This window comes from Rhinopithecus roxellana, chromosome 13, assembly GCF_007565055.1.
Source record: "Rhinopithecus roxellana isolate Shanxi Qingling chromosome 13, ASM756505v1, whole genome shotgun sequence".
NCBI lineage: Eukaryota > Metazoa > Chordata > Mammalia > Primates > Cercopithecidae > Rhinopithecus > Rhinopithecus roxellana.
In genome coordinates this window covers 106,445,110-106,469,575 of record NC_044561.1, presented here as the reverse complement: position 1 = coordinate 106,469,575, position 24,466 = coordinate 106,445,110, and the positions used below count along the sequence as shown (strand labels likewise).

The 24,466-nt window shown below is 46.9% G+C and overlaps 1 protein-coding gene across 1 annotated transcript in view; it reads right to left on the bottom strand.

The window, feature by feature from the left end:
• The window catches only part of ASIP (agouti signaling protein), a 159,566-nt gene that overhangs the window by 132,662 nt on the left and 2,438 nt on the right, over positions 1–24,466 (bottom strand). The window lies entirely within an intron of this gene.

Genomic DNA, 24,466 nt, shown 5'->3' with positions numbered 1-24,466 from the left:
AATCCCAGCTATTCAGGAGGCTGAGGCAGGAGAAACGCTTGAACCCAAGAGGCAGAGGTTGCAGTGAGCCAAGATCGTGCTATCACACTCCAGCCAGGGTGACAGAGGGAGACTCTGTCTCAAAAACATAAATAAATAAAAAATAAGGTCGGGTACATTGGCTCATGCCTGTAATCCCAGCACTTTGGGAGGCCAAGGCGGGCGGATCATGAGGTCAGGAGATCGAGACTATCCTGGCTAACACTGTGAAACCCACATCTCTATCAAAAATACAAAAAAAAAAAAAAAAAAAAAAAAATTAGCCGGGCATGGTGGCACACGCCTGTAGTCCCAGCTACTCAGGAGGCTGAGGCAGGAGAATGGCATGAACTCGGGAGGTGGAGGTTGCAGTGAGTCGAGATCGTGCCACTGTGCTCCAGCCTGGGTGACAGTGAGAATCCATCTCAAAAAAAAAAAAAAAAAAAAAAAAGCCAGGCATTGTGGCTCACGCCTTTAATCCCAGCACGTTGGGAGGCCAAGGCAGGCAGATTATAAGGTCAGGAGTTCGTGACTAGCCTGGCCAACATAGCGAAACTCCATCTCTACTAAAAATACAAAAATTAGCTGGACGTGGTGGTGGGCACCTGGAATCCCAGCTACTTGGGAGGCTGAGGCAGGAGAATAGCTTGAACCCAGGAGGCAGAAGTTGCAGTGAGCCAAGATCGTGCCATTACACTCCAGCCTGGGCGACAAGAGAAAGACTCTGTCTCAAAAAAATAAATACATACGTAAAATAAAATATAAAAAATAAATTAAAAAATAAAAGAAGCAATCTCAAATATAGATCATTAGTCAGTCACCGAGTGTAAACATGTGTAGACAATACCTACCTTTTCCAGTTTTGTTGAAGAAGCCTGGAAGTGAAGAAAGCTAGTGATTCTTTAGAATCTGAATTTTTTTTTTTTTTTTTTTTTTTTTTTTGAGACAGAGTCTCACTTTGTCACCCAGGCTGCAGTGCAGTGGCATGGTCTTGGCTCATTGCCAGCTCCACCTCCCAGGTTCATGCCATTCTCCTGTCTCAGCCTCCCAAGTAGCTGGGACTACAGGCGTCTGCCACCACGCCTGGCTAATTTTTTGTATTTTTAGTAGAGACAGCGTTTCACCGTGTTAGCCAGGATGGTCTCAATCTCCTGTCCTGACCTGGAGATCTGTTTTTTTTTGTTTGTTTGTTTGTTTTTTTTTGAGATGGAGTTTTGCTCTTGTTGCCCAGGCTGGAGTGCAATTGCGCGATCTCAGCTCATTGTAACCTCCACCTCCCGTGTTCAAGTGATTCTCCTGCCTCAGCCTCCAGAGTAGCTGGGATTACAGGCATGCGCCACCACACCCATCTAATTTTGTATTTTTAGTAGAGATGGGGTTTCTCCATCTTGGTCAGGCTGGTCTCGAACTCCCGATCTCAGGTGATCCACCTGCCTCAGCCTCCCAAAGTGCTGGGATTACAGGCGTGAGCCACTGCGCCCAGCCTATAATTTGAATTTTAAAAAAAGGTCAGCAGGGCATGTTGGCTCACGCCTATAATCCCAGCACTTTGGGAGGCCAAGGTGGGAGGATTGTTTGGGCAACACAGTGAGACTGCATTTCTACATAAACAAACAAAAAATTAGGCATGGTGGCGCACACCTGTGGTTCCAGCTACTGGGGAGGCTGAGGCGGGAAGACTGCTTAAGACCAGGAGTTCAAGGCTGCAGTGAGCTATGGTTGTACCACTGCACTCCAGCCTGGGTGACTAAACAAGACTCTGTCTCTAAAGAAAGGATCAGAAAAAGTGGATGCCTCATCATTGTCTACAACTGTGTTTAAAACTTATTAGCCTGGTATTCAAAGTCTTCCATAAATTGGTCTTACTTAACCCTTCTAGCCTTATTTTCCTTTAATACCCAGTCTAGAGCAGTGAAGAGTAACTTGTAGCCTGCTAGCTTCCCAATCTAATTTCAGATTCAAAGTTTCAGCTGGAAGAGTCGTAGGAACTTATTTAATCTGCTGTGGGGAAAATTTTCCTGTCTTACTCTAGCTTGATATATTGCTTTGGTTGGAACTTCACTATCCTTTTGTGAAAGTGTAGGCTCCACAAGGGCAGGGACTGTATCTGTCTGGCTCACTGTGTGTCTCCAGTGCCTAACACAGTGTCTGACACATAGTAGATACTCAATAAACATTTATTGAATGAATGAATGAATAAAAGAATGCCCTAAAGCCCTGGAAGACTATAGAACTGGGATGGCCAGACAGTGAGTGGCGGATAGAAAAGAAGTATGCTAGAAAGGCAGAACAAGGGCAAAGTCTGAAGTAATCTTAAGAATGATACATTCTGGGCCAGGCACGATGGCTCACGCCTGTAATCCCAGCACTCTGGGAGGCCAAGGTAGGCAGATCACTTGAGGTCAGGAGTTCGAGACCAGCCTGGCCAATATGGCGAAACTCCCATCTCTACTAAAAATACAAAAAAATTAGCCGGACATGGTGCCTGTAATCTTGTGAAGCTGAGGGAGGAGAATCGCTTGAACCCGGGAGGTGGAGGTTGCAGTGAGCTGAGATTGCACCACTGCACACCAGCCTGGGCAACAGGGCAAGACCTGTCTCAAAAAAAAAAAAAAAAGAATGAAGAATGATACATTCTGTTTTGTTTGTATTGTTTTTAGAGACAGAGTCTTGCTCTGTTGCCCAGGCTGGAGTGCAATGGCATGATCATGGCTCTAGGCAGCTTTGAAACCCTGGCCCAGCCGGGCGCGGTGGCTCAAGCCTGTAATCCCAGCACTTTGGGAGGCCGAGACGGGCGGATCACAAGGTCAGGAGATCGAGACCATCCTGGCTAACACGGTGAAACCCCGTCTCTACTAAAAAAAAAATACAAAAAACTAGCCGGGCGAGGTGGCGGGCGCCTGTAGTCCCAGCTACTCCGGAGGCTGAGGCAGGAGAATGGCGTGAACCCGGGAGGCGGAGCTTGCAGTGAGCTGGCATCGGGACACTGCACTCCAGCCCGGGCGACAGAGCAAGACTCCGTGTCAAAAAAAAAAAAAAAAAAAAAAAAAAGAAACCCTGGCCTGGAGGGATCCTCCCATCTTGGCCTCCCAAAGTGAGGCCAAGGAGTAAGCCACCACGCCTGGCCCAAGGATGATATATTTTGAGGCCTAAGGGTGAGATAGTTTTGTGGGAATTTGTGTACAGAGAAAATGGTCAGAGCTAAGAAAGTGGCAGAATTAGAACAGTATTCAAAGAGACAAATACAGCAAGAACCCAAAGGACAGATTAAGCTGGATGAGGTTGCAGTCAGGAAACTAAGAACCTGACATAGTCCGTGGCCATAAGAATGAACCAGAGGCACCTCATCAGAGAGACAACGCAGAGGTGAAATCTATTGTTCTTACAAAGGACAGAAGAGTCAAAGGTGGCTTTAAAGTGCCTGGCTGGCCAAGTGCCATGACTTACGCCTGTAATCCCAGCACTTTGGGAGGCTGAGGTGGGTGGATCATGAGGTCAGGAGCTCAAGAGCAGCCTGGCCAACATGGTGAAACCCTGTCTCTACTAAAAATACAAAAAATAGCCAGGCGTGGTAGCGTGTGCCTGTAATCCCAGCTACCTGGGAAGCTGAGGCAGGGGAATTGCTTGAACACGGGAGGTGGAGGTTGCAGTGAGCTGAGATCACACCACTGCACTCCAGCCTGGGCGACACAGCAAGACTCCGTCTTGGAAAAAAAAAAAAGAAATAAAGTGCCTGGCCTAGTAAACAACCACAGAGGTGATGATGGCAGCAGGAACGCCATTTCCTCAGCAATCCCATATCTGAAGGATTTGAGTGAGGTATGAAATTTATAGAATGCTAATTATTATATGTAATAACAAACTCAAGCCAAAATTTTCTGAAATCATTTGTTGTAAACAACAGTATTACTAGTGATGTATTGACATTCATCAGGCATATGCATAAATGATATTAAAAAGAATAGCTCTTTCTCAAGAGATACCAGTGAGAAATAGGGGATACTGGAACTAGACCAGTCACCAAGTCACCAGAAAAATTAACACCATAAAAAACTATAGTAGAGTGTTAAGAAAATAAGAACAATTAAACTTTAAACACTCTACCTATGAGGGCATACTGGGTGTGGTGGCTCAAGCCTGTAATCCCAGAACTTTAAGAAGTTGAAGTGAGAGGATCCCTTTAGCCCAGGAATTTGAGACCAGCCTGGGCAACATAGTGAGACCCTGTCTGTATTAAAAAAAAAAATTAGCTGGGTAGGGTGGCACACCCTTGTAGCTCAAATACTGGGGAGGCTGAGGTGGGAGGATGGCTTCGGCCTGGGAGGTCAAGGCTGCCGTGATCTGTGACTGTGCCACTGCACTCCAGCCTGGGCAACAGAGCAAGACTCTGTCTCAAAAAAAAAAAAAAAAAAAAGGAGAGCTATGAATGAGGACATACTGAATAAATATGCTGGATCTTTAAGTTCGATTTTTCTCCCCACCTCAAATCTCTTTGTCCACACTGGGTCAGAACTGGGCCTGGCCTCATGGGTCGCTGTGTCAACCGTTAGCGTTGTTTGAGCCTTGACCATATCCAAGACACTTAACAATTAGTGTCAACTCTAAGCACATGAGACACAAAAGAAGAATCTTTTTTTTTTTTTTCCCCAAGTTTTGCCTGCATAGACTCCCGAGATCTGCCACATGAGCCTGCTTTGATGGACTCCACAATGAACTCTTTCCTGTCTCAGGGCTATAAACACATCATTTCCTCTGCCTGGGCTATTCTTCCCCCATTCTTCTCAGAACTGAGTTTTACCTATCCTTCAGGTTTCAGTTTAAAAGTCATTTCCTCAGCAATCCCACATCTGAAGGATTTGAGCGAGGTATGAAATTTATAGAATGCGAATTATTATATGTAATAACAAACTCAAGCCAAAATTTTCTGAAATCATTTGTTGTAAACAACAGTATTACGAGTGATGTGTTGACATTCACCAGGCATATGCATAAATGATATTAAAAAGAATAGCTCTTCCTCAAGAGACACCAATGAGAAATGAAACATGAATACAAAGTCTGAAATAGGAGACATTTGGGTAAAGTCTTTGTTTTTCCTTTTCTAGTGTCTTTTCAAATTTTGTCTTTTATTTTCATATTCCTCCTGAGGCTCTCCTTCTCTTTTTTTCCTTCTTTTGTCAATTTGCTCTCTTTCCTTTGTCTTAGTGACATTAAATCTGCCCTCACAAATTCTAGCATTTATTGAAATCAAACCACATTTTTTTTCTTTTCTGGTAATCAGATCCAAATAGCCCAGAGGAGAGTCACTTTTTTTTTCAGATATTGATACAACTACTACCCAACCAGCTCCTGTGACCTAGGGATCCCTTCTAGAAGAAAGAGGTACTCTAAGGCTCACATCCAGGACTCATAGTAGGCAACTCAGTAAATCATAGCCACTATTTTTCTCTGTAACAAATATCTGCTTCCCACTCCCAACTACAGATGTAAAAGTATCTTTTGGGGATACCAAGTGCAATAAATAACATGTGTGCAGATATTGAAAGAGATCAAATGAAAGAAACTAAAAGGCAGAAATGAAGTCCACAGGCAAACAGCCCGGGCGGCGCCCTGACAGCCCAGGCGGCGCCCTGAGCCTAGTTAAAGATCGACCCCAGACCTAACCGATTAGGTTATCTATAGACTCCAGAGGCTGAAAGGACAAGCGTTGTGAAAGTCTCTGTCCTGCTCTGTTCTGTTCCAATTACCGGTGTCTGCCATATATCTTAGTCCTGGGCCCAGTACAAACACATTCCTCTATTTGTTCCAAACTTCCTGAGCCCAACACAAACACATCCCCCCAAACATCCTAGAAACACCACCTAGAGAGCCCCTGATAAGGTCACAACCGTTTGTAGTTTTATTAAATGCGCGGGAACAAATAGAAACTGTTAATTGTATAACTTAGAATATTAACCAATTACCAATTGTGATACTGTGACCAAAAGAATTTCTTTGTACCTCTGTAACCTTACATATCCTGTATGCATCGGGCTATAAAAAGCGGGCATATGCATCATTCGGGGCCCTCTTGTATGTTGTAGAACGGAGGGACCAAGTTCGAACTTGCATTAAAGATCCTTGCCGCTTGACTTTGACTCTGGACTCTGGTGGTCTTCTTTGGGGAATAAACGGTCTGGGCATAACATTTGGGGGCTCGTCCAGGATTCCCCCAAGCCCACCAGACCCCCAGTCAACGGATCTACTAGGATCGATCTGCTAATAGGTGAACCGGCTCGTCTCGTCTTTGTTTGTCTGTCTGTGTCCGTTCTGAACCTGCGGCTCTCTAAGTCTGCTCTGAATCTGAGGCTGTTAGCCTGTCTGAACCTGCGGCTCTCTAAGTCCGCTCTGAATCTGAGGCTGTTAGCCTGTCTGAATTTGCGGCTCTCTGAGTCCGCTCTGAATCTGTGACTCGCGAGGTCTGAAGCTGAAAGCTGGCATAAGTCCTGGCGGACGCGCTATAGGACAGCCAGCGGAGACAGGTGGGAGACGTCCCCCGGTTCTCATCTGATTCTTGTCTGCACTTGTTCTGACCCAGATTTCTGGAGTGCGCCTGCGACTGACATAAACTTGTTGTTGATATTCCACAACTCACTTTTCCCTCGCAGGACCTGTTCCAGCAACTCACTTTTCCCTCGCAGGACCTGTTCCAGCAACTCACTTTTCCCTTGCAGGACCTGTTCCAGACGCCACTCCGGGCGCTACTGTTCAAGATGGGTAATACCCAGAGCACTCCCCTATCTCTCCTTACAAGTAATTTCAAAGATGTTAGGGCAAGGGGCCATGATCTTGGTATGGACATCAGGAAGGGAAAGCTAATTACTCTGTGCCACTCCGAGTGGCCCGCCCTTAACATAGGGTGGCCACCCGAAGGGACATTCTGTCTCCCTGTCATCACTAGAGTAAAGTCCAAGGTTTTCCAGCCTGGGCGTGCTAATCACCCGGATCATATCCCATATATCCTCATATGGCAGGATCTAGCTGGGAACCCGCCCCCTTGGCTGTCCCCTTTCCAATTAGCCTCTGAACCCTGTAAGGCACTGGTTGCTCAGCCGCTAAAATCCAAGCAACCGACTGCCCCCCCTCATCCTGTTCTACTGGATAGCGAGGACCTTCTGTCCACAGAACCCCCTCCATACCCCTCCGGTCCCCAGGTCCCAGCCCCCTGGAAGGAACCGCAGGAGGGAGCAGGCGAACGGGAAGCGGCCGGCGCGCCTGTACCCGCTGAAAGTGAAAGCAACTCTGAAGGGCCGGCGGGGCGGACGCAAGGGTGTACTTTGCGGGTTCCCCCACCCCAGCCGCCTGACTCCACAGTGGCATTACCCCTTCGGGAAATAGGGCCCCCAGATGACACGGGAAGTCCTAGGCTCCAGTACTGGCCATTCTCCACCAGTGATCTATATAATTGGAAGACTCAGAGTGCTCGGTTTTCAGACAACCCCAAAGATTTAATGGCTTTACTGGATAGTGTTATGTTCACCCACCAGCCCACTTGGGATGATTGTCAGCAGCTCCTCCGGATCTTGTTCACAACGGAGGAGTGAGAGAGAATACAGGTAGAAGCTAGAAAGCTGGTCCCGGGGGACGACGGTCAACCGACTGCCAACCCCGACCTCATAAATGCGACTTTTCCTCTGTCCAGACTGGCGTGGGACTACAACACGGCAGAAGGTAGGGGACGGCTACACCTTTATCGCCAGACTCTAATGGCAGGTCTCCGGGCGGCTGCTTGCAAGCCCACCAATTTGGCTAAAGTATACTCTGTTCTGCAGGGAAAGACAGAAAGCCCGGCTAGCTACTTAGAAAGATTAATGGAGGCCTTTAGGCAGTATACCCCTATAGACCCAGAGGCCCTGGGAAGCCAAGCAGCTGTTGTGATGTCTTTTGTAAATCAGGCAACCCCAGACATTAGAAAGAAACTCCAGAAATTAGAGGACTTAGAGGGAAAACAGCTTCAGGACCTTCTTCAGATAGCCCAGTGGGTTTACAATAATAGAGATACTCCAGAGGAAAAAATGACCAAGGTCCTGGCAGCGGTTGTACAAAAAGAGCATCTACAGCCAGAGAACACCCAACCTAAGCAGTCCCCCAGACATGATAACCTGAGCAAAGACCAATGTGCCTACTGTAAAAAAGCTGGCCACTGGGCAAGAAACTGCCCCAAAAAGAAACAACAAGGACGGGGACCACCCCCTAGGTCTACACCCGTACTAGTCACTCAAAACGAGGACTAGGGAAGACGGGGTTTGGTCCCCCTCCCCGAACCCAGGGTAACTTTGCAAGTGGAGGGGTCCCCAGTTCAGTTCTTGGTCGATACGGGAGCACAGCACTCAGTCCTAGTTGAAACTGATGGAAAATTATCCTCCAAGTCCTCGTGGGTACAAGGGGCCACAGGAATTAAGAAGTACCCCTGGACGACACAAAGAACAGTAAATCTCGGAGCCAAGAATGTAACCCACACCTTCCTGGTTATCCCTGAGAGCCCCTGTCTCCTACTAGGGAGAGACCTGCTAACTAAAATGGGAGCACAGATCCATTTCCTCCCTGAGGGGCCCATCGTAACTGATTCCCAAAATCAGCCCGTGCCCGTCCTGACCATAACCTTAGAAGATGAGTACCGGCTCCACCAGGAGCAGGCGGCCCCTGACCAGGACATAGCAACCTGGCTTCAACAATATCCAGGAGCCTGGGCAGAAACGGGAGGTTTAGGACTAGCAAAGCACCGTCCTGCCTTGTTTGTCGAACTCAAGCCTGGGGCAGACACCGTTCGGGTGCGTCAATACTCAATGCCCCCAGAGGCCAAAGAAGGAATTACACCCCACATCCGTCGGCTCCTCGACCAAGGGGTCCTTCGGCCCTGTCACTCACCCTGGAATACTCCCTTGTTGCCAGTACGGAAACCTAATAGCGGGGAGTACAGACCTGTACAGGACTTAAGGGAAGTCAATAAGAGGGTTATGGACATACATCCAACTGTGCCTAACCCGTATACCCTCCTGAGTACTCTAAACCCTAAACACCAATGGTACACTGTTTTAGATTTGAAGGATGCCTTCTTCAGTTTGCCTTTAGCCCCTCAGAGCCAAAAGCTTTTCGCCTTCGAGTGGACTGACCCTGAAAGGGGCATAAGCGGCCAACTGACATGGACCAGACTGCCGCAGGGATTCAAAAACTCTCCTACCCTGTTCGATGAGGCCCTCCATGAAGACCTGGGTGAGTACCGACGCAAACACCCTGAAATAACCTTACTACAGTATGTTGATGACCTCCTGATTGCTGCCGAGACCCGAGAAGCTTGCCTCCAAGGGACCAAGAGTCTCTTACAAGCTCTAGGGAGTTTAGGCTACCGGGCCTCGGCAAAGAAAGCTCAAATCTGTAAACCAGAAGTAACATATCTGGGGTACCTGCTAAAAGGAGGGCAGCGCTGGTTAACAGACCCCCGGAAGCAGACTGTTCTGCAGATCCCCAGGCCACAATCCACCCGACAAGTAAGGGAATTCCTGGGGTCGGCGGGATTTTGTAGACTATGGATACCTGGGTTTGCAGAGCTGGCTAAGCCCTTATATCAGGCAACGCAGGGACAGCAGCCATTTAATTGGACAGAAGAAGCCGAGTCGGCTTTCCAACAGATTAAAACCGCCCTACTCTCTGCGCCTGCACTGGGACTGCCTGACGTCACTAAGCCCTTCCACTTATACGTGGACGAGAGTAAGGGCGTCGCCAAGGCGGTGCTGACTCAGAACTTAGGCCCCTGGCGGAGGCCAGTCGACTACCTGTCAAAGAAATTAGACCCAGTGGCTGCCAGGTGGCCCCCTTGCCTCCGAGTGGTTGCAGCCACGGCCCTGATGGTACAAGATGCTGATAAACTTGTCTTGGGACAAGAATTACGGGTCGTTACCCCACATGCCATTGAAGGTGTACTCAAACAGCTGCCTAACCGATGGATAAGCAACGCCCGGCTCACCCACTACCAAGGACTACTATTAAATCCCCTCAGAATAACTTTCCTGCCCCCAACAACCTTAAACCCTGCCTCTCTGCTGCCCAACCCGGACCTGGACGTGCCGCTCCATAATTGCACCGAGATATTAGCCCAGGTGCACGGAGTTCGAGAGGACCTGCAGGACCGCCCACTTCCTGACGCCGACCTCGTTTGGTTCACCGATGGGAGTAGCTTCATACACCAAGGCCAGAGGTATGCTGGAGCAGCGGTGACTTCAGAGACTGAGGTAATCTGGGCGGAACCCCTGCCCCCGGGGACATCGGCCCAGAGGGCCGAACTGATAGCGCTCACCCAAGCTCTTACCTTAGGGGCAGGGAGGAAACTGACAGTATACACAGACAGCCAATACGCTTTCGCTATGGCACACATACATGGGGCCATTTACAGGGAGTGAGGGTTGCTAACGGCTGAAGGAAAAGAGATAAAAAATAAGCAAGAGATCCTAGCCCTGCTAACAGCCCTATGGAAACCAGAAAAATTGGCTATTGTACATTGCCCAGGGCACCAGAAGCCAACCACTCCAACTGCTCAAGGCAACTTTCTGGCAGACCAAACTGCAAGGAGTGTGGCAAAGGCTCCCAGTCAACTCCTTGCACTCCAGCTCCCTGATCCGGGCCCCCGGGACCTGCCGTATCACCCTGATTATTCAGAACAAGATCTCCAGTGGATCGACAAACTTCCCCTGAAACAGATCCAGAATGGGTGGTGGACTGATACTAATGACCAAATTATCCTACCAGAAAAATTAGGACAGCAAGTGTTAGAACACATCCACCGATCCACCCATCTGGGTGCCCGGCGGATGATAGACCTGATCAGACGCTCCAAGCTCAAGATCAGACGCATAGCGGAGACGGCCAGCAGCTTCGTGACGAGTTGCAAAGTCTGCCAGCTTAGCAACGCCTACCCCCAATCCCAGGCTGCTGCAGGAACAAGGCTCAGGGGAACCGGGCCCGGTATCTACTGGGAAGTAGATTTCACTGAGGTAAAGCCAGGAAAATACGGGTATCGGTACTTACTTGTCTTTGTAGATACTTTTTCAGGGTGGACTGAAGCATTTCTGACCAAAAGAGAAACTGCTCAGGTTGTAGCAAAGAAAATTCTGGAAGACATCCTCCCCAGGTATGGCTTTCCCATGCAGATAGGGTCAGATAATGGGCCGGCCTTCGTTGCTAAGGTGAGTCAGGATTTGGCTTCCATTCTTGGGGCTAATTGGAAATTACATTGCGCTTACAGGCCCCAGAGTTCAGGACAGGTAGAGAGGATGAATCGGACCTTAAAGGAGACCTTAACTAAATTGACTATGGAGACTGGCGCTAATTGGGTGGTCCTTCTCTCCTACGCTCTGTTCCGGGCCCGTAATACCCCTTACAGACTGGGCCTTACCCCTTATGAAATCATGTATGGCAGACCCCCACCCCTGGTTCCCAGCCTAAAAGATGATCTGCTCAAATCTGAAACAGAAAATGTCTCTGAACTCTTGTTTTCCCTACAAGCCTTGCAGAGAATTCATCAGGAAATCTGGCCTAAGCTGCAGGAATTGTATGAGACCGGACCTCCACTGACACCCCATCCGTACCAGCCGAGAGACTGGGTCCTGGTCAAGCGACACCGGCAAGAGACCTTAGAACCCCGGTGGAAGGGACCACTTCAAGTACTCCTAACCACACCCACCACCCTGAAGGTAGAAGGCATCGCGTCGTGGATCCACTACACCCACGTCAAACCGGTGGACCCAACCTCCGACATTCTCGGACCTGTCACGGTAGCGACTGAAGCACCGACCACGTGGACTGTGGACAAAGCTAAGAACAACCCCTTAAAACTCACCCTGCGCTGACAGCATAGCTCACTGCAAACATGCAGCTAGGTAGTCTAACCCTAATGTTAGTCGCCCTAGTGGCCGCTGGGGCAAACACAAAACCAGTTCCTAACCCCTTTGTCTGGAGATTCTGGCTTTATGAGAACCGAACCCACCCTGGGCAACCTCATAAGCCCGGGAAATTATTGGCCAGTGCTGATTGTCCCTCCTCAGGGTGCAGTGCCCCAATTTTGCTGAATTTTACTGGTTTTCAGATAGCCAAACCAGCGGCACCAATGATATGTTTTGAGTTTGATCAGACTAAGTACAATTGTAAACACTATTGGTGGCACCAAAACGCAGGCTGCCCCTACAGTTACTGTAAAATGCACTCAGTCAGAGGGTGGAACGAGCAATCCGGGTGGAACTTCTACCAGCAGGGTGGAGGCGGTATCTATACTTGGATAGTTAAGGACCCTTGGAACTCCCGCTGGACCACGCCTCAACATGGGGCTGTATACTATTCCTCTTCCTCCATGTGGCCTAGTAGTCACCTCTATCTGTGGCGTGGCCTAGTTCAAGTACGGCCCCTGGTCCATGGGGATATCCAGCGACAGGAAGACAGACTAACACAAGAATTACGCCCTTTCTCCTGGTTAGAATTATTACAAGAAGGATTAGAACTTGCCAACCTTATAGGACTTCACAGCTTGTCTGGCTGCTTTCTGTGTGCCACCCTAGGGCATCCACCACTAACCGCTGTCCCTCTGCCCTGGGAATCCTCCACCCAAACTAGGGACTTTCAGAATCTCACGGATGCCCCCATTCTTAATGTGCCACTGTACCTGAACCCCAGTCAGGAAAAGTTTCCCTACTGTTTTTCAGGCACTAACTCCAGCCTCTGTAGCATCACTGTAACGCCCCCTAGAACCACCCTAAGAGCCCCACCAGGCATATTCTTTTGGTGTAATGGAACATTATCTAAGAATCTACCTGGTCCCTCTGTAACCAACCTACTGTGTCTTCCTGTCACATTAGTTCCCCGGTTAACTCTACTAACTGCCGGCGAGTTCCTGGGGTACACCGGTAACTGGACTAGTGCTGCTATTCATCCAGCCCCTAGACTGAGACCTACACGAGCAATATTTCTCCCCCTCATTGCGGGAATCTCCCTCACATCATCCCTCATTGCGGCCGGACTGGCCGGGGGAGCCCTAGGCCACACCCTCATAGAAAGCAACAAATTGTACCAACAATTTGCTATGGCTATGGAGGAGTCAGCTGAGTCCCTTGCCTCCCTTCAGCGACAGCTCACATCCCTAGCTCAGGTGACCTTGCAGAACCGGAGGGCCCTAGACCTACTCACTGCTGAAAAAGGTGGTACATGTATGTTCCTGAAAGAAGACTGTTGCTTCTACGTAAATGAATCAGGGCTTGTAGAGAACCGGGTCCAACAGTTACGTAAGTTAAGCATAGAAATGAGAAAACAGCAGTTTGCCTCAGCTGCAAATCAATGGTGGAATTCCTATATGTTCTCTCTGTTAGCCCCCTTCCTTGGACCCCTACTAAGTCTACTATTTCTGTTTACCGTAGGACCTTGTGTGATTAACAGAATTTTGTGGTTTGTCAGGGAAAGGTTTGACACCATACAGCTCATGGTCCTCAGAGCCCAATACCAACGTGTAAACGCTGAAACAGAATCAGACTTATAAGACCCAAGATTGGCTCCAGATGTACCTGAGAAAGGGAGGAATGAAAGAGATCAAATGAAAGAAACTAAAAGGCAGAAATGAAGTCCACAGGCAAACAGCCCGGGCGGCGCCCTGACAGCCCAGGCGGCGCCCTGAGCCTAGTTAAAGATCGACCCCGGACCTAACCGATTAGGTTATCTATAGACTCCAGAGGCTGAAAGGACAAACGTTGTGAAAGTCTCTGTCCTGCTCTGTTCTGTTCTAATTACCGGTGTCTGCCATATATCTTAGTCCTGGGCCCAGTACAAACACATTCCTCTATTTGTTCCAAACTTCCTGAGCCCAACACAAACACATCCCCCCAAACATCCTAGAAACACCACCTAGAGAGCCCCTGATAAGGTCACAACCGTTTGTAGTTTTATTAAATGCACGGGAACAAATAGAAACTGTTAATTGTATAACTTAGAATATTAACCAATTACCAATTGTGATACTGTGACCAAAAGAATTTCTTTGTACCTCTGTAACCTTACATATCCTGTATGCATCGGGCTATAAAAAGCGGGCATATGCATCATTCGGGGCCCTCTTGTATGTTGTAGAACGGAGGGACCAAGTTTGAACTTGCATTAAAGATCCTTGCCGCTTGGCTTTGACTCTGGACTCTGGTGGTTTTCTTCGGGGAATAAACGGTCTGGGCATAACAATATTTAAAATACTTTTCATGGGCTGGGTGAGGTGACTCATTTTATCTCTCTGAACTTCCATTTTATGATATGTAAAATGTAGATGATAACTTCTACCATGCAAGTTTGTTAAAATAATTAAATGATATCAGGCCAGGTGTGGTGGCTCACACCTGTTATCCCAGCATTTTGGGAGGCCGAGGTGGGAGGATCGCTTGAGCCAAGGAGTTCGAGACCAGCCTGAGCAACACAATGAGATTCCATCTCTACAAAAAATTAGCCAGGTGTGGTGGTGAGCACCTGAAGTTCCAGCTACTCAGGAGGCTGAGGTGAGAGGATCACTTGAGCCTGGGAAGTAGAGGCTGCAGAAAGCCGTAATCATGCCACAGCACTCCAGCAAGATCCTGTCTCAAAAAAATAAACAAAAATAAAAAATAAATATAGTTTTCATTCATGATGTCATTTAATTTTTTTTCTTTCTTTTTTTTTTTTTGAGACAGAGTTTTGCTCGTCACTCAGGCTGGAGTGCAGTGGCACAATCTCAGCTCACTGCAACCTCCACCTCCTGGGTTCAAGCAATTCTCCTGCCTCAGCCTCCCGAGTAGCTGGAATTACAGGTGTGCACCACCACACCTGGCTAATTTTTGTATTTTTAGTAGAGATGGGGTTTTGCCATGTTGGCCAGGCTGGTCTTGAGCTCCTGACCTCAGGTGATCCACCTGCCTCGGCCTCTCAAAGTGCTGGGATAACAGGCATGAGCCACTGCACCTGGCCTGATCTCATTTAATTATTTTAACAAACTTGCATGGTAGAAATTATCACCTCCATTTTACATATCATAAAATGGAAGTTCAGAGAGATAAAATGACTTTCCCAAGGTTATTCACCCAGTAATTCCAGAACTTAGACTCCAAGTAGGATCCAATTCCATATTTTGTGAACTTTTCGATATAGGAGTTAAAAAGAAAGTATTTAGGCAGATAGTAAGGGTAAGGAAGTTCTCGGTAAGCTTTCCCTTTTAATAAAAAGCAGCTCCCAAATAATTTATTTTTCAACAAAACCCAGCCTATAAAATCGAGCTGCAGACATAAGTTAGCCGGAAGCTTGCATGGGTGAATGCTGACAACTGTGACAATAGGAAAAGGCTTTCTCCCTCTTCAAAGCAAATGTGCATAAACATCCTGTATCAATTCATCCTAGTGGGAAATCATCAACTGCTCATAAGTCACTCTATCTATAGGTGATTTATATTCTAATTAGGTGTCAGTCTGAGAGTAGGCTCTGTAATTCAGGCCTTTATCATTTCTTTGCCTGGGAAATTCCAAAAGCCTCTAACAAGTCTTTATACCTCTTCTCTTTTCCTCCTTCAGTCCATTCTCCACTCTGTTACCAGTAATGTTTTCAAGTATAGATCTGTTCTTGCCCTTCTCTACTTAAAAGTCTTCAGGCTGGGCACGATGGCTCACGCCTGCAATCCCAACAATTTGGGTGGCCATGGTGGGTGGATCACCTGAAGTCAGGAGTTCGAGACTAGCCTGACCAACATGGCAAAAGCCCATCTCTACTAAAAATACAAAAAAATTATCTGGGCAAGGTGGTGGGCGCCTGTAATCCCAGCTACTTGGCTGAGGCAGGAGAATTGCTTGAACCCAGGAGGTGGTGGTTTTTGTATGCTGAGATTGCACTACTGCACTCCAGCCTGGGCCAGAGCAAGACTCGGTATTAAAAAAAAAAAAACAACAACAACTTCCATGTGAACTAGGCACAGTAGCTCATGCCTGTAATCCCAGTGCTTTGGGAGGCTGAAGTGGGAGAATTGCTTGAGCCCAGGAGTTCAAGACCAGCCTGGGCAACATGGTAAGACTCCATCCCTACAAAAAAAAAAAGTTTTTAAAGTCTTCTATTTGGCCGGGCGCAGTGGCTCATGCCTGTAATCCCAGCACGTTGGGAGGCTGAAGCAGGCAGATCATGAGGTCAGGAGTTTGAGACCAGCCTGGCCAACATGGTGGAACCCCGTCTCTACTAAAAATATAAAAATTAGCCAGGCATGGTGAAGCGTGCCTGTAATCCCAGCTACTCAGGAGGCTAAGGCAGGATAATTGCTTGAACCCAGGAGGTGGAGGTTGCAGTGAGCCAGGATTGTGCCACTGCACTCCAGCCTGGGAGAGAGAGCGAGACTTTGTCTCAGAAAAAAAAAAAAAAAAAAAAAAAAAAAAAAAAAAAATCTTCTATTCATCTTTCCAGGGAATGTATCTGATTTTTCTTAAAAGACTAGATAGTTATGTAAATGTATGTAAATGGTGGCTCGAATATCTATTTTTCTACAAAACTGAGAAAATGAACCTGATTCTAGAAGAATGTACAACAAAATAAAACGTGAAGTAGTGGGAAAAAAGTCTTTGATGGCTCCTTTATGGGCTGAATTGTTTTCCCATAAAAATCTGTATGTTGAGGCCTGGCATGGTTGTTCATCCCTGTAATCCCAGCAGTTTGGGAGGCCAAGGCAGGTGGATCACTTGAGGTTAGGAGTTCAAGACCAGCCTGACCAACATGGTGAAACACTGTCTCTACTAAAAAGACAAAGAAATTAGCGGGGTGTGGTGACACACACCTGTAATCCAAGCTACTTGGGAGGCTGAGGCAGGAGAATTGCTTGAACCCAGGAGGCAGAGGTTGCAGTGAGCCGAAATCATACCACTGCACTCCAGCCTGAGTGACAGCGAGACTCTGTCTCAAGAAAAAAAAAAATCCATATGTTGAAGTTCTATGCCCTAGTACCTTAGAAAGTGCCTATATTTGGAGATATTGTCTTTAAAGAGGTAGTTACAAATGAGGCCATGGTGGGGTATGCTGGCTCATGCCTGTAATTCCAGAAATTTGAAAGGCCAAGGCCAGAGGATTGCTTGAAGCCAGGAATTTGAGACCAGCCTGGGCATCATAGTGAGACCCCATCTCTAAAAAAAGTTAGAAAAATTAGCAGGGTGTGGTGGCACACACTTGTAGTCCTAGCTACTTGGAAGGCTGGCATAGGAGGATCACTTAGGCCACTAAGTCCAAGGCTGCGGTGGGCTATGATTGCCCCACTGCACCTCAGCTTGGGAAAGAGAGTGAGACCCAGTCTCAAAGGAAAAAAAAAAGGCCCTAATCCAATATGACTTGCATCTTTGTAAGAAGAGGAAATTTGGACACAGACACATAAAGAAGGAAGACCGTGTGAAGACACAGATACCGGGAGAACACGACCCTGGGCAAGCCAAGGAGAGAGGAGAGAGGTCTCAGAAGAAACCAAACCTGCCAACACCTTGATCTCAGACTTCTAGCTTTCAGAACTATGAGAAAATAAATTTCTGTTGTTTCAGTCACCCAGTCTGCAGTACTTTGTTATGGTAGCCCTAACAGACTGATACAATTTCCCAATGTCTACAACATAAAATGCAAATTTCTTCTTCCTCTTTTCTTTTCTTTTTTTTTTTTTGAGACAGAGTCTCGCTTTCGCTTTGTCGCCCAGGCTGGAGTGCAGCAGTGTGATCTCGGCTCACTGTAACCTCAGCCTCCCAGGTTCAAGCAATTCTCATGCCTCAGCCTCTCAAGTAGCTGGGATTACAGGTGCACACCACCACATCCGGCTAGTGTGTGTGTGTGTGTGTGTGTGTGTGTGTGTGTGTGTTTTAGACGGAGTTTTGCTCTTGTCGCCCAGGCTGGAGTGCAGTGGCGCAATCTTGGCTCACTGCAACCTCTGCCTTCTGGGTTCAAGTGATTCTCCTGCCTCAGCCTCCTGAATAGCTGGGATTACAGGTGCCCACCACCACGCCCAGCTAATTTTTTGTATTTTTAGTAGAGATGGGGTTTCACCATGTTGGTCAGGCTGGTCTTGAACTCCTGACCTCAGGTGATCCACCCACCTTGGCCTCCCAAAGTGCTAGGATTACAGGCATGTGCCAACGCGCCCGGCCAATTTTTGTATTTTTTAATTTTGTATTTTAATTTCAGCCGTACCTACTATGTCCATTCTCTTCTAACCTCTAGTTTCTTCCTTATTAGGTTTATTTCAGATTCCCAGTTCTGTCTAAACATGAGTGTTCTTGTCTGGCATAAGTCTAATTCATGGAGGAGGCAGGAATTCTCTCTCTCCCCCCCACCCCATTTTCCCTTACGCATTCTTCTGATTTTCTCCTACTGTAGAAGGGCTTCCTCTATACAACCAGTGCAGAAACTTGTGGCCAGGAGTTCAAGACCAGCCTGTATACCTTCAAGTATACATTGTTCCATTTTAGCAACCCAGGAAGAAAACATTTGTTTTTCTTTCTTCTGGGAAAAGACTCTAACCTTTCTGGGTCACATGCCTGCTCCTTGGACCAATTACTGTTGCCAGGGGAATGAAGAACAATGATTGTCCAGGCCTGAAACAAATTATTCATGCTGCCCTCCCCTCTACTCCTGGCCACACATACATATACTTTGGCTAGTGGTGATGGGGTGGTAGCATCTTCCCAGACAAATTTACTAGTTATACCATACATTAAAGTGAGTGCTGACAAAGACTTACACACAAATGTTCACAGCAGCTTTGTATTGCTAGAAACTGGAAATGACTCAAATGTCCATCAAAAGTTGACTAGACAAACAAAGTATGGCATATATATCTTTTTACATTAATTTTTCAAATTACTTTTTTATTTTTTATTTTTTTTTAGAGGTTTAGTCTTGCTCTGACACCCAGGCTGGAGTGCAGTGCCGTGATCATAGCTCAGTGCAGCCTCAGACTCCTGGGCTCAAGTGATCTTCCTGCACCAGCCTCTCAAGCTGAAGGGGGCCTGCCCCTCCACACCTGTGGGTATTTCTCACAAGGTGGAGACAAGAGACTGAGAAAAGAAATAAGACATGGAGACAAAGTATAGAGGAAGAAAGGTGGGCCCAGGGGACCAGGCTCAGCAAGTGAGGACCTGCACCGGCACTGGTCTCTGAGTTCCCTCAGTATTTATTGATCACTATCTTTACTTTCTCGGTGAGGGGAATGTGGCATAACTATAGGGTGAAGGTGGGGAGAGGGTCAGCAGAAAAACATGTGAGCAAAAGACTCTGTGTCATAAATAAGTTTAAGGAAAGGTGCTGTGCCTGGATGTGCACGTAGGCTAGATTTATGTTTAACTTTATGTACACACCTCAGTGCAGTAAAGAGTAACAGAGCAGTATTGCCACCATGATATCTCCTCCAGCCATAAGGTGGTTTTCTTCTACCTCAAAATAGAATGTGTGGTCAGTTTTACAGTGAGTCATTCCATTCCCAGGGACGTGCAGGAGACAGATGCCTTCCTCTTAACCGCACAGAAGCCTTCCGCTTTCACTACTCCTCCACAGCACAGACCCTTTATGGGTGTTGGGCTGGGGGGCTGTAAGGTGTTTCCCTTCCCGCAAGGCCATATCTCAGGCTGTCTCAGTGGGGGGAAACCTGGACAATACCCACACTCTCTTGGACAGGGGTCCCTGTGGCCTTTTGCAATGCATCGTGTCTCTGGTTAATAAAGAATGGAGAATGGCAATGACTTTCACCAAGCATACTGCCTGCAAAAACATTTTTACCAAGGCATATCCTGCACAGCCCTAGATCCATTAAACCTTGACTCAATACAGCACATGTTTTTGTGAGCACAGAGTTTGGACAAAAGTTACAGATTAACAGCATCTCAAAGCAGAACAGTTTTTCTTAGTACAGATCAAAATGGAGTTTCTTTATGTCTTCCTTTTTCTACATAGACACAGTAATGATCTGATCTCTCTTTCTTTTCCCCACACCAAGCAGCTAGGAATACAGGCAGAAGCCACCACACCCAGCTAATATTTTTTTTGTTTTTTGTTTTTGTTTTTGTAGAGACACAGTCTTGCTATGTTGCCTGGATTGCTTTCAAACTCTCCTGTCCTCAATTGATCCTCCTGCCTTAGCCTCCTGAGTTACTGTAATGCCACCATGCCCAGTATGTGTTACATAAGTCTAATTAAACCTTAGCAAAAAACAGAATGAACTAATGTACAACAACATGGGTAAACCTCAAAAACATCATGCTGATGGAAAGAAGCCAGACACAAGAGTATATAGTACATTATTCCATTTAATTGAAACTTTAGGAAAGACAAATCTAATTTATAGTGACAGAAATCTATAACAATTGCCTTGATATGTGTGTGTGCACAGGGGGCAGGGGGTGTGGGATTCACTGAAAAGAGGCATAAGCGGAGTTTCTGAGGTAATATTGTGTCCAGAATTGGTTCCTTTTGGTGGGTTCTTGGTCTTGCTGACTTCAAGAATGAAGCCACGGACCCTCGCAGTGAGTGTTACAGCTCTTAAAGATGGTGTTCTGGAGATTGTTCCTTCAGATGTTCAGACGTGTCCAGAGTGTCTTCCTTCCAGTGGCTTCATGGTCTCGCTGACTTCAGAAGTAAAGTCGCAGACCTTTGCAGCGAGTGTTACAGCTATTAAAGGTGGCATGTCCAGAGTTGTTTGCTCCTCCCGGTGGGTTCGTGGTCTTGCTGACTTCAGGAATGAAGCCACAGACCCTCGCGGTGAGTGTTACAGCTCATAAAGGTAGTGAGAACCCAAAGACTGCGCAGCAGCAAGATTTATTGTGAAGAGCAAAACAACAAAGCTTCCAGCTTCCACAGCTTGGAAGGGGACCTGAGCAAGTTGTTGCTGCTGGCTGAGGCAGCCAGCTTTTAGTCCCTTATTTGACCCCGCCCACATCCTGCTGATTGGTCCATTTTACAGAGCACTGATTGGTCCATTTTACAGAGTGCTGATTGGTCCGTTTTAAGAGTGCTGATTGGTGTGTTTACAAACCTTTAGCTAGACACAGAACACTGATTGGTGTGTTTTTACAGAGTGTGGATTGGTGTGTTTACAAACCTTTAGCTAGACAGAAAAGTTCTCCAAGTCCCCACTCAACCCAGGAAGTCCAGCTGGCTTCACCTGTCAATGCCCCCTCTAAACAGGGCACCCCAACTGCTGTTGGGAATTGGGCAATGACCCTTCTAGCTACTTCCTTCTGGATAGGGGCGAAGAAGGGGCCCTGTAGTTGTAGTGTCCTCCAGAGGGGAACTCTTCAGGCCATTGAAAAGGCCAGCAGGTTGGTCCAGGGGTCCTCTGTAGAAGTTGTTAGTTGAGCTCATTTGGGGTTCCATTTGTACAACCATCAGTAGCTTGATGGCCTTGATCATAGAGGAAACAAATTTGACAAGGAGGTTAAAAATACAGGGCCCGAAAGCGAGTAATAGCAAGATGGCTGCCATGGCACCTAGAAAGGGGAGAAGCCATGTTGCCCATCTCCAGATGTTGGTATAAGAGTTTGAAAGGCGTCAGCCGGGCGTGGTGGCTCAAACCTGCAATCCCAGCACTTTGGGAGGCTGAGATGGGCAGATCACGAGGTCAGGAGATCGAGACCATCCTGGCTAACATGGTGAAACCCCATCTCTACTAAAAAATACAAAAAAAAAAAAAAAAAAAAACTAGCCAGGCGAAGTGGCGGCTGCCTGTAGTCCCAGCTTCTTGGGAGGCTGAGGCAGGAGAATGGCATTGTTATGCCCAGACCGTTTATTCCCCGAAGAAGACCACCAGAGTCCAGAGTCAAAGCCAAGCAGCAAGGATCTTTAATGCAAGTTCGAACTTGGTCCCTCCGTTCTACAACATACAAGAGGGCCCGAAACAATGCGTGTGCTTGCTTTTTATAGCTCAAGGTAAACAGGACTTGTCAGGTTACAGAGGAACAAGGCATTTCTCTAGGCTACAGCATTACAATTGGTTTACATTTTAAATTATACTTTTAGCAGCTTTCTTATTGGTTCCTGCGCTTTTACAAACGGTTGTAACCTTATCGGAGATTCTCCAGGTGTTGTTTTTCTTTGAGATATATGGAGGAATGTGTTTGTGTCGGGCCCAGGAAGTGGAGGCATTGCTCAAGGCTGTGATGTGTTTGTGTCGGGCCCAGGAAGTAGAGGCATATGGGGGGATGTGATGTGCTCAAGGCTGTGATGTGTTGAGGAATGTGTTCTTTCAGCATAAGCCCGGGAGGCACAGCTTGCAGTGAGCTGAGATCTGGCCACTGCACTCCAGCCTGGGCAACACAGCAAGACTCCATCTCAAAAAAAAGTTTGAAAGGCATTGTCTGATTTCAGAAGCCTTTTCCTGTAAACACCAGGTGGCATCTCGTACTATCCCTGACTGGTTAGTGTAAAACAACACTCTTCCCCTAAGAAGGTGGAGAGTCCTCCTTTCTCAGCAGTAAGGAGGTCTAGGCCTTGGTGGTTTTGGAGAGTCGCTGCTGCCAAAGAGTCTGTTTGGGATTGTAGAGTAAAGATAGATTTTGTTATTTCTTGCAAACTGAGAAATCCTTTGAGAGTGTGTGGTAGTAGGATAATACATGTTACACTGTTAACTTTTAGCAAATTTTACTTCAGTTGAAAACCTTGTAAGTTTGGGATTTTAATTTTTCTTTGCTATTAATAAAACTTTGTTCAGTTATTATTAACTTAGAATTGGTATAGATGGCTCCTTCCTGATTCTGTAAGCACTTTAAGGTTTGGCTTAGTGCAAACAGTTCACACCTTTGAGCGGACCAATTATTAGGCAATTTTCCTAACTTTGCTTCTACAAGAGTTTCCTTATCACTTACTGAATACCCATTGTATCTTTTTCACCTTAATCGCCTGGGAGGAAAAATCGATTGTCCTGACCTGAAGGGAGTTCCTCCTTGGTCTGGTTGGACCTTTGTATGGTAATTAATTAAGATTTAGATACCCTGTTAGGAAAACTGCTGGATTAAGGATTTTTGCTAGGAAAGCTGTGGGTTGTCAGTGGCCTCAGTGCTTTCAGGGTACACCCTTGTTTACACTGACAACAAGGTGGTACTGGAGTGTTACAGGGTTACAGAGAAGGCCTTCAGTTATCAACTATAGGTTTTAACTTCACCCTGGCTTTTAAAGGAATAGGGTACACTGTTTTTTCTTTACTTCTATCTCTTTCTCTCTCTTTGACTCCTTTGTCTCTTACTCTTTCCTTCTCTCTTTCTGTCTTTCCTCCCTTTCTCTTTCTGACTCCCTCTTTTTCTTTGTCACTTCCTCTCACTCTCTCTGTCTCTCACTTTCTGTCTCTTTCTCTCTCTCTCTCTCTCTAACTCTCTGCTCTTCTTTCCCTGCCCCTGCCAGCTGCTTATGCTGCTGTTCTCCTGTCTCCTTCCCTTTTTGATGGCTTTGGCAGTGTAGGACTGCCACCTCTTTGGGGTTTTGCACTGCATGCAATAACTCCACGGTTTCCTTGTGATATTTAATGGGGGTTCCCCCAGAGGTTAGAAACTCCCTTTTTTCCATATTGCAGTATAGGCATGTAGGATTAGATAAGCATACTTACTATCTGTAGCAAAGTCTCCCAATGACAACTGAGGAGGTGGGAGAAAGACCTGGTTACAGGCTGTCCCAAGATTCCTCAGATGGTAACGGGCCTTGAGGACAGCTGTCTGGGACAGGAGACTAACATTGAGAAAGCTGCACCAGTGTATAGGAAGAAGTCAATTTCCTGGCCCTTAATGGTTAAATGTACCTGGAGCTCAGTGAGGGTGATGACATGAGCTGGCGCTTGCCCCGGGCACCCTCAGTCCTGTTGTTGGATCATCTGGTTGGGGTCTTCGGACCCAGAGAACCTTTGTCCTCTAGGGCAGTTTGCCTTCCAGTGATTGCCTTGTCATAGTGGACATGGGCAAGGGGGCAGCTTGTTTCTTGTTGGACAATCTTTTTTAAGGTGTCCTTGCACACCACACTGATAACAAGCTCTACTGGGTGATTGACCTGCTTCATTTTCTGTTCTTTCTGAACCACCAAGGTTTGTCTGTCTGAGGGCCATGACTAAGGCTGTGACTTTTCTCTGATCTCACTTTTCCTTTTCAGCCTGTTCCTCTTGGTCTCTATTATAGAACGCCGAGGTTGCCAGGTTTAATAATGCCTCCAGATTTTGTTCAGGGCCCAGGTCTCACTTTTGGAATTTTCTCCTGATATCTGCGGCTGATTGGGTAATAAACTTATCTTTTAGAATGAATTGGGCCTTGAGTGAGTCAGGTGACAGAGGAGTATATTTTCTTAAGTCCTCTCATAACTGCTTGAGGAAGGCAGAAGGATTTTCTTCCTTTCCCTGAGTAATGGTGGACGTCATTGAATAATTCATGGGCTTTTTCCTAATTCTCCTTAG